Source organism: Rhamphochromis sp. 'chilingali', assembly GCF_963969265.1.
Source record: "Rhamphochromis sp. 'chilingali' genome assembly, chromosome: 15".
NCBI classification, from domain to species: domain Eukaryota; kingdom Metazoa; phylum Chordata; class Actinopteri; order Cichliformes; family Cichlidae; genus Rhamphochromis; species Rhamphochromis sp. 'chilingali'.
The window spans coordinates 4,272,217-4,280,276 of record NC_137942.1 but is presented as its reverse complement, the minus strand read 5'-3'; positions in this window follow the sequence as shown (position 1 = coordinate 4,280,276).

The following is an 8,060-nucleotide window of genomic DNA, read 5'->3' as shown; positions in this document are numbered from 1 at the left end:
ATCACAGGTACTCTTCACTCTCACTGAGAGTCACTTCAGTCACTCAACTGCAAATACAGAAAAATCTATCTCAGGTCAAACCCACTTTGTCTCACCAGCGGTTATTTCGCCAAGTGGCCAAATATCTTGTGATGAATCTCTTCTAATATGCAAGCATCTTAAGTGAACCCTAGTTTTTAGCAACCCAATTAAATTAAATTACTTAACCTGAAATCTGGACATGACTCACTGGTTTGATAATTTCTTCATCATACTTTTTTTTTTTTCAAAGTTTGAAAATTGGATAAAGGGAATGGTCAGGAACAGAAACTAAATATCTATGAGTTTACAATGAGAGTGAAACTTCTCTATAAATGCTGCGCCATCACATGATCCCCAGAAAGATGCTGAGCTGACATTTAGGGTTTAAACCAAAGACCTGTCATCCACTGGCTTCTGGACTTTACATTTTAAAGACTCAGCGTCAATGTCTTGACTGTTGCCATGTTAGTTTTTAAAGGTAGAAGTGAGCATAACTGGAAAAGAAATTGGACTAAGTTATTAGTGCAGTCAACCACTCAGCAGGCAGCATTATTTGTCACTTACACTAAAATATTTAAATTTTTGAACAAACTGGCTGCGCGGCTCTTCTACATAAGCAGACACAGAAAACACTAGAAATCAAAATGGACCTCCAACCTTTGTTTTCTACAGTAACTCTGCATGATTCACAACTCAAAATGATCCTCCCCTCTTTAAGCTGTCTTTCTTCCGATTGGCTGCCAGTCACAAATAACAGCAAGTGGGTGGATAACTGTGCCTGTGGTTACCATGTTAGTGATGTCTTGACTATGTTATTAAGTGATTTTTCACATATTTTGGAATAAAACATTAAAAAAATACAGTTTTAATTTCAGTTCAGCATCACGTTTTGCACTTAAAATACCACATAACAGTCATACAAATGATATATGCTAATATCTTATTCAATGTCCTGCAGGTATAACACACTCAAGAATATTCAGATGATAAATGTACTTTGCAAATCTACCTGCTGAATAAATAAATCTTCAAAGAACTGCACTAATGTACAGTCCTATTTAAATCAACTTGCAGAGACCCAAAAGACTGAAAACCTGCCAGAGCACATGAAGAAATGAAGAAATAAGAAACGCAGATGCGTTCATCAAAGCAGGAGCGACTGTGAGCAGGATGCTGCTGCAACATTTGTGAAGATACCAGAATGGTCATAAGAAATGAAGATGGGGAAAATTTTACATTGCGTTCTGCTTATTTTCAACATGGTAGTAGTTTATCTAAAATCTAAAAATCTAAAAACACAGATAATCTGCAGCTCTTTAAGGACTGATGTGTATTCATTAAAAAACAGGCTCCCTGATCTTTAGGAACCCAGAAATCACAAGATCCTACATCTACACTGAAATGCTACATTAGATAAATTAAATCAACAATATTTAATACCAGAAAAAACACATAATCAGGTTTTAATAAAAAAAAAAATTAGAACAGCGTTATTATGACTATTTTTTTAAAATTGTTATATTATTTACTTTTATTATTACAACAACTCGCATACCAAAATAATTTCTCAAATGTGGGCTAAATTAGCAGTATTATTTTTTTTTTTATTATAAGCGGTACTAGTAGTAGTAGTATTTATTATTATTATTCATTTACAGAATCAACGGTCCACAATTTAAAAACTTGCTTGATGCTTACAGATCATTTTCCTACAAGAAGACTGAGGCTAATGTGTCCACAGCTGGGACCAGTAGCATGTAGTCTGAAATCCTGTGAGCACATATCATTTTCAGAAGGATGAGGAATTGAATTTAAACGAGAATTCTTAATTAGTCGTCAAATGTACTCCAGCAGCTACACATGCACTCCTCTGCAGTAAAAGTCTATTAGCTTTACCATTACTTTCCTTTACTACAAAGCTAATAGTAAGCTCTGGATCAGGCACTCTGAACCAACCCATAATCATGCTGCTCCAGGCTCAGACTGGATTGTGGCTACCTCTCCCTGAGGAGGTCACTTCCTGTTAAAAGTTTTTCCTCCCCGCCATTGCCTGATCTCACAGGAGACCATCTGAACACTGAGACTGGGGTTTCTCTCTAATATTGTGAGGTGTGTACCTTCCAGTTTAAAGTGCTTTAAGGTCACTGTGGTTGTGAATTGGTGCTGTATAAAGTTTTATTAAACTTGCTTTCCTGTATAGTTTGTTCTCAAGCATGCAGCACACACATGGCTGTACAGTCTGTTCTGGAGAGAGAAATCTTACATGCACTCTCGCTTTACATGCATGAAACTTGCATAAGAGGATGTTTGGTTGTGCACACATCACATGCCATCACCTCTAAATATTCTCATCACTCATTTGATCTGTAAAAAAAACTTATAAGACAGTTTAATAGAGTCATTTTTTCAAACATTTTTATCAACATAGTTATTCATATTTTTGAATGACTGCAGATGAACACAGGATGTGATCAATCAATGAAACTACACATTTACATAAGAAACTGAAATATGCTTTAAAAAGCACTAAGCGACACGAGACTCGCTTCTCTTTCATTTTCCTCTGTAGTCTTAAAACAGTCACATTATGTGCATTAGATAAAGATCAAATCCTGTTATCTTGATAACTGCTTGTCTTCTTATTTAGATGCTTTCTAAACAGTAAATGGTGAAGATACATTTTTATTACTCAGAAAAAGCAAAGAGAAAAGTGGATTCTTATGCATTTTACATCCCTGTTCTGTTCTTTTGTTATGTATTAGATTGTTTTTATAATTCATGGCAGCGCTGATGCTTCTCCACCAATCAGTGACTATTACCTCAATGGAGTGTGTGTGTTAATGTTGATACAACAGAAAATAGTGTATTTATTTTAACGTTTTAATTAACTGCATGGAGAAAAGTGTCAAACACAGCAAAGTAGAAATGATGCATGTCATTTTTTATCCTCTTTATGTTTTTATGTTGTGCTTAAAAATCTGGATTTTGTGCTTTTCTAAAATTTGGTATGCACAGAAATTAAAAAGCCTTGAACCTGGTCTGTGTTTAATTTTGCATTATAAGTTTTTGATCTTTTTTTTCTTTCAGATTGTGTCATTTAGTTGATTCGGCACACGTTTGTTTTGTGTTCACTTACTTTCTGTGTGTTTTGCATCATCTGCAAAGTAAAACCAAATCAGACCATTTTATTGTACTTTACACAGTTCAGACAATATTATTGCATTACTCGGGTTATAGATAAATAACACAGAGAAACAGTTATATCATATTACTCAAAGTGCATCATGTGCATTTAGTAAGGAAGGTCCATTCATGTCCAAAAAGAATAGACAAAAGCACGAGTGACTTCTTCTCTATGTCTTGAATGTAATCCGGTTGCAGACCACAAACATGGCGGTCTTCTTCTTGGCCGAACAAGGAAATCCCTAAGTAAAAACAATCTACTAAAGAGTTTGATCTTTTGTGTGAATATTTGTAGGACTCGTTCCAGATTGTTCCAGTTTTCCACCTGGTTTGAACCACTGGTTTACCTGCAGTGTTAAAGCCTCGGTCAGGTTTCCTTCATTTTCCTCATTTCAGGTTTAAAACTGACCCAGAATGAAAGTAAAATGCACTTTATTATTCTGTCATTGTTGCCATGTGAAACATATAACTCTATTTCTATTCTTTTAACTGACATTTCAGTGCCATCTCATTAATAATAATAACTTTATTTCTATAGTGCGACCTTTTTAAAAAAGAAAAACAGAGTTTATCCAGTGCTTTAACAGAGAAGCAAAAACAATCATACAGAATATAAATAAGTATAAAAATAAAGAGATTTTGAGGCAGTAAGATGATTAATCCTATGCTGAGCTACACAGAAGAGTCGCAATTAAAATCTCGCTGTAAAGCCAACACTGGCATTAGTCATTTGTCATCACCGACACAAGCAGACATCTCTGTAATATTCAGCCAGAGACGGAGGAAAGGTGGTTAGAAATCAAACAGCTTCTTCCTGTAGCATGACAGGAGTTCCTCACTGAGGGACTCTGTCTGGCCAGCCTCATGCAAAATAAATGAGAAAACAGACTGAATGCATGTGTGCCGAGCTGCTCTTGGCGTGTCAGAGCTCACAGATCGCAGGAAGGTGTAAAAACGCAAGTCTGACCTGAATCTCCAAACCGCTCGCTGTGCACAGCAGCTGCAGGTGGATCACATCCGCCTCTTGCCCTGTTACTCAATACCACAAGATAAATACACAGTTGTGTGTGTGTGTGTGTGTGTGTGTGTGTGTGTGTGTGTGTGTGTGTGTGTGTGTGTGTGTGTAGACACAGAGACAGACATTAAACTTGGGTTTGTTTAGAAATGCCACAGGTGCATGCAGTGGCCGACTGTTATTAACTCTCAGTGTGAACATGTTTAGCATTTACATGTTTTAAAACCGTTTAAACTTGTTGGGAACGCACATTAGTGCAGCTGTGTGCTTTTCTTTTTTCATTTAAAGGTTTTGTAAATTACTTCCAAAATGAACTGAAGCTCTCAAGAACTGCCAGAGCTTTGTGCCCAAAATATCGGTGTACATGGTTGAAAACAGGCCTGGGCTCCGCTTTCATGTATTAACCAATTTGTGCCACAAGATGGTGCAGTGAGTCAACCAGACCTGTCATTAACCTTCTTAATTACAGTCAAAAGCCGAAGCCTCTTGAGGACATGGAAGTACGGCTGAAAATAAAAATCAAAGGTTAAGAAAAAATATTTAGCACTGGTGAAATGCTGCCCCCTGGTGGAGTTTAAGGTAAGACTTGCACAGAGTGATTACAGAAAGTGCCTGCATTAACCCACTGACTGTATATTAAAGAAACAGCCAGTGCAGATTTGCTTTAAATGTGAAATCCTTCAAATGACCAGTTCAAGAAAACAGAAGATGGCAAATCAAAATTGCACATCAGTAATTTTTGCAAGTAAAATGAAGAAGTCACCAGTTTTTTGAATTAGTCCCTATTAGAGTTATTTGTTCCACACTATTGTATTTATACTGTCCCACTGCAATAATAGTAGAAATGTGAAACAGGAAAAAAAGCTTCAGACTTAAATCATTTGTTTTCCTTTTGGTGCTTGATGTCTTTAGATGCTGCCTCCATTTCTGTTTTTCTCTGTTAACTGGCATCTCCAGTTTTGCACATTTTTATCTAATGCTGGTGGCAGTTTGTTCATAGAGTAATTTATATCCTGCCATGAAATAAGAGTGACATTACTAAAAGCACAATATTAAAATTAATGATTAGGATCACCATTAGATAATGATTAACGCGTCTGTTGGTGAAGTATCTAAAGCTGTTGCTCCGCCTATCGCCTCTATTCTCTATGCCCACCTCTAGTGTTATGACACCGCCTTCCTGGCCTCTGAGAGCGTTGTGCCTCACTACAGTGTTACAGTAGAAGATGTGGCAAGCCACACAGCCACACATTCTGGACAGTTGGAGATTGCGCACTAGGTCTGTGGAGGCGGCCAAGTCTGTGTGGACTGTGTGATACTGTCTGTAATCATTACTTGTTGTTTGTTGGGGTCTGCTGTTGAACTGAAGGTGGTTTATGAACCGGACATGATTCGGATCATCTGTGGAGGCACTGCTGCTCTGGACCTGCTGATTGTTGAACTGGCTGTACTCGTAACTTGTTGTCTGTGGAAGTCTGTTGTGGTACAGCCTGTAAGGGTTACTTGTTGTCTCTGATGGTCTGTTGGGGTACAGCCTGTAAGGGTTACTTGTTGGCTGTGGAGGTCTGTTGTTGAAATAGTCTTGGCTATTTGATGGAACCTGATTGGAAGCTCAAAAGAAACAAAAAAAAAAACAACACTTACAAATGTTTTCATGAGTTTGTTTGCTGTCATTTCATTTTCTTACGTCACAGAAAAGTTACTTTTGAAGATGAAAATATTTTGCCATTGCAAATTTTGCCAATTTTATGCTCCATAAACATGTTACTTAGCATGCAGTTTCATTTGCATATGAAGGTTTTCACAGTGTTGTATCTTAGCATATTTACCATCATCTGAACTACTGTCAAATGGGGAAGTAGGCATCTTCTTGGACATCTTGGCGTCTTCACGCTCCCCCTTTTCCATCAGGGCTGTAAGTGCAGCTAGAAGAATTGATATCTCCTGTTAGAGAAGGAGTTGGATCCAGATCATTCTTAAGTCAGATTTAAACATATGTAATTAGTACAGCAAAGATATCCCAGCCCAGCATGTGTTTTTCCTTCAACTTGTAGGAAGTCCTCCAAGTTCTCCACAATCTCAAAGTCAGAGAAAGTCACCTACCTAATATTGTGTTGGTCCCTATTTTGCTAACAAAACAGCCCTAACCCATTGAGGAATAGAATAGAATAGACCCCTGAAGGTGTGCTGTGGCATCTGACACCATGATGTTAGCAACAGATTCTTTAAGTCCTGTAAGTCGGGGCCTTTCTGTGTGGAGTTTGCATGTTCTCCACATTTTTGGATAGGTTTTCTCCCAGTATTCCACAGACATGAAATTAGTGGGGTTTGTTTCTCTGTGTTAACCCTGCTTCAGAATGGATGAACTGAATTGAATTAAAATGGTAAATGGACTGGTTCTTATGTAGTTTTGTTCTACTCTGACCACTCAAAGCACTCTGCACACTTCTACCTTTCTATGTAAGTGCTTTCTGTCTAACGTTCACATGCATTCATACTCCGATGGATGAACTGAAGACAAACTTGGGGTTAGTATCATGCCCAAGGAGATTTGGCATGCAGACAGAAGCAGATGGGGATTGAACTTTCAACATTCTGATTAGAAGGTGACCTGAGCTACAGCCACTCCCATAATTCATAACCTTCGAATGACGTTTCTATAATAAGTATGCCGGAGAGGTGGTGGAGCTCCAAAGTGACCTGTGTTTGAGCACTCTGACATTGATATGAACAGGAAAAATATTCACACATTTTTGCAAAATTCACCAAAGCAAGTCATAACATGCTATTCCCAAACAAGCTGTGTTTCCTGATGTAACTTTTCTTCAGGTTTTTTCAAAGCCACTGGACAACTTAGGCATCACAATTTTGATCCAATAAATATTGGAGCGTTTTAAAGGTGTTTTAAAACACCTGCATATATTTTGAAGGCTCCAGGAAAGAGATTCAGAGTGATTAGTAACACCTAAAGTGCTAACATACCACAATCAACCTGTCAAACAGGGTGTTCTTAGTACTTAGTTTCACCTTTAAAATACAAAAACACATATAAACAACACACACTTCTGTCTTCACAAGGAGAGGCTACTCTCAAAGTATTCAAAGCAGCTCAAATGTCATATTTAATGTTACAGAAACAACAGATTAATAGTGAAAAGCAAACAATGAGCACCAAATCTCTGCCGTTTTTGTTTCAGTGCGCCTCTGTCAGTGCGCCCCAGGGTGGCTGTGGCTACAATGTAGCTTGCCATCACCAGTGTGTGAATGTGTGTGTGAATGGGTGGATGACTGGATATGTAAAGCGCTTTGGGGTCCTTAGGGACTAGTAAAGCGCTATATAAATACAGGCCATTTACCATTTACCATTCACCTCTCAGATTTAACCTTTTTTTTAATATCTGGATATTTGGATATCAGCAATATTACTGCTATGATTTCAACTTTGTATGTGTGTTTGTGTGTGTCTATGTTCCCGCATGTGTTACAGAAACTGTGAAATCTTGTCAGACTTGACTGTCTATGGGCAGATTTTGTCAACATGGTAAGCATCAATATGCAGTCATAAAACACAATAGGCAGCTGAAGTTCAATTTGATAATAAGTGTTGTCTCTGAACTTGTAACTAGTTTTGAATTGCTGTACAATAAAAGAATATTTAGAATTTATTTTCATGAATTGAATTCAACCTAACAACATTTTAGTTTAATATAGTTAACTAAAGTTCACATACTGTCATCACATTGCATTGAAACGACTTTCTCCAAAGCAAACTGTCATGGAGTGAACGTTAGGACCCAAATGCAGTTTTCATAGTTATGCAGAAATAACAAAAAACTAACCT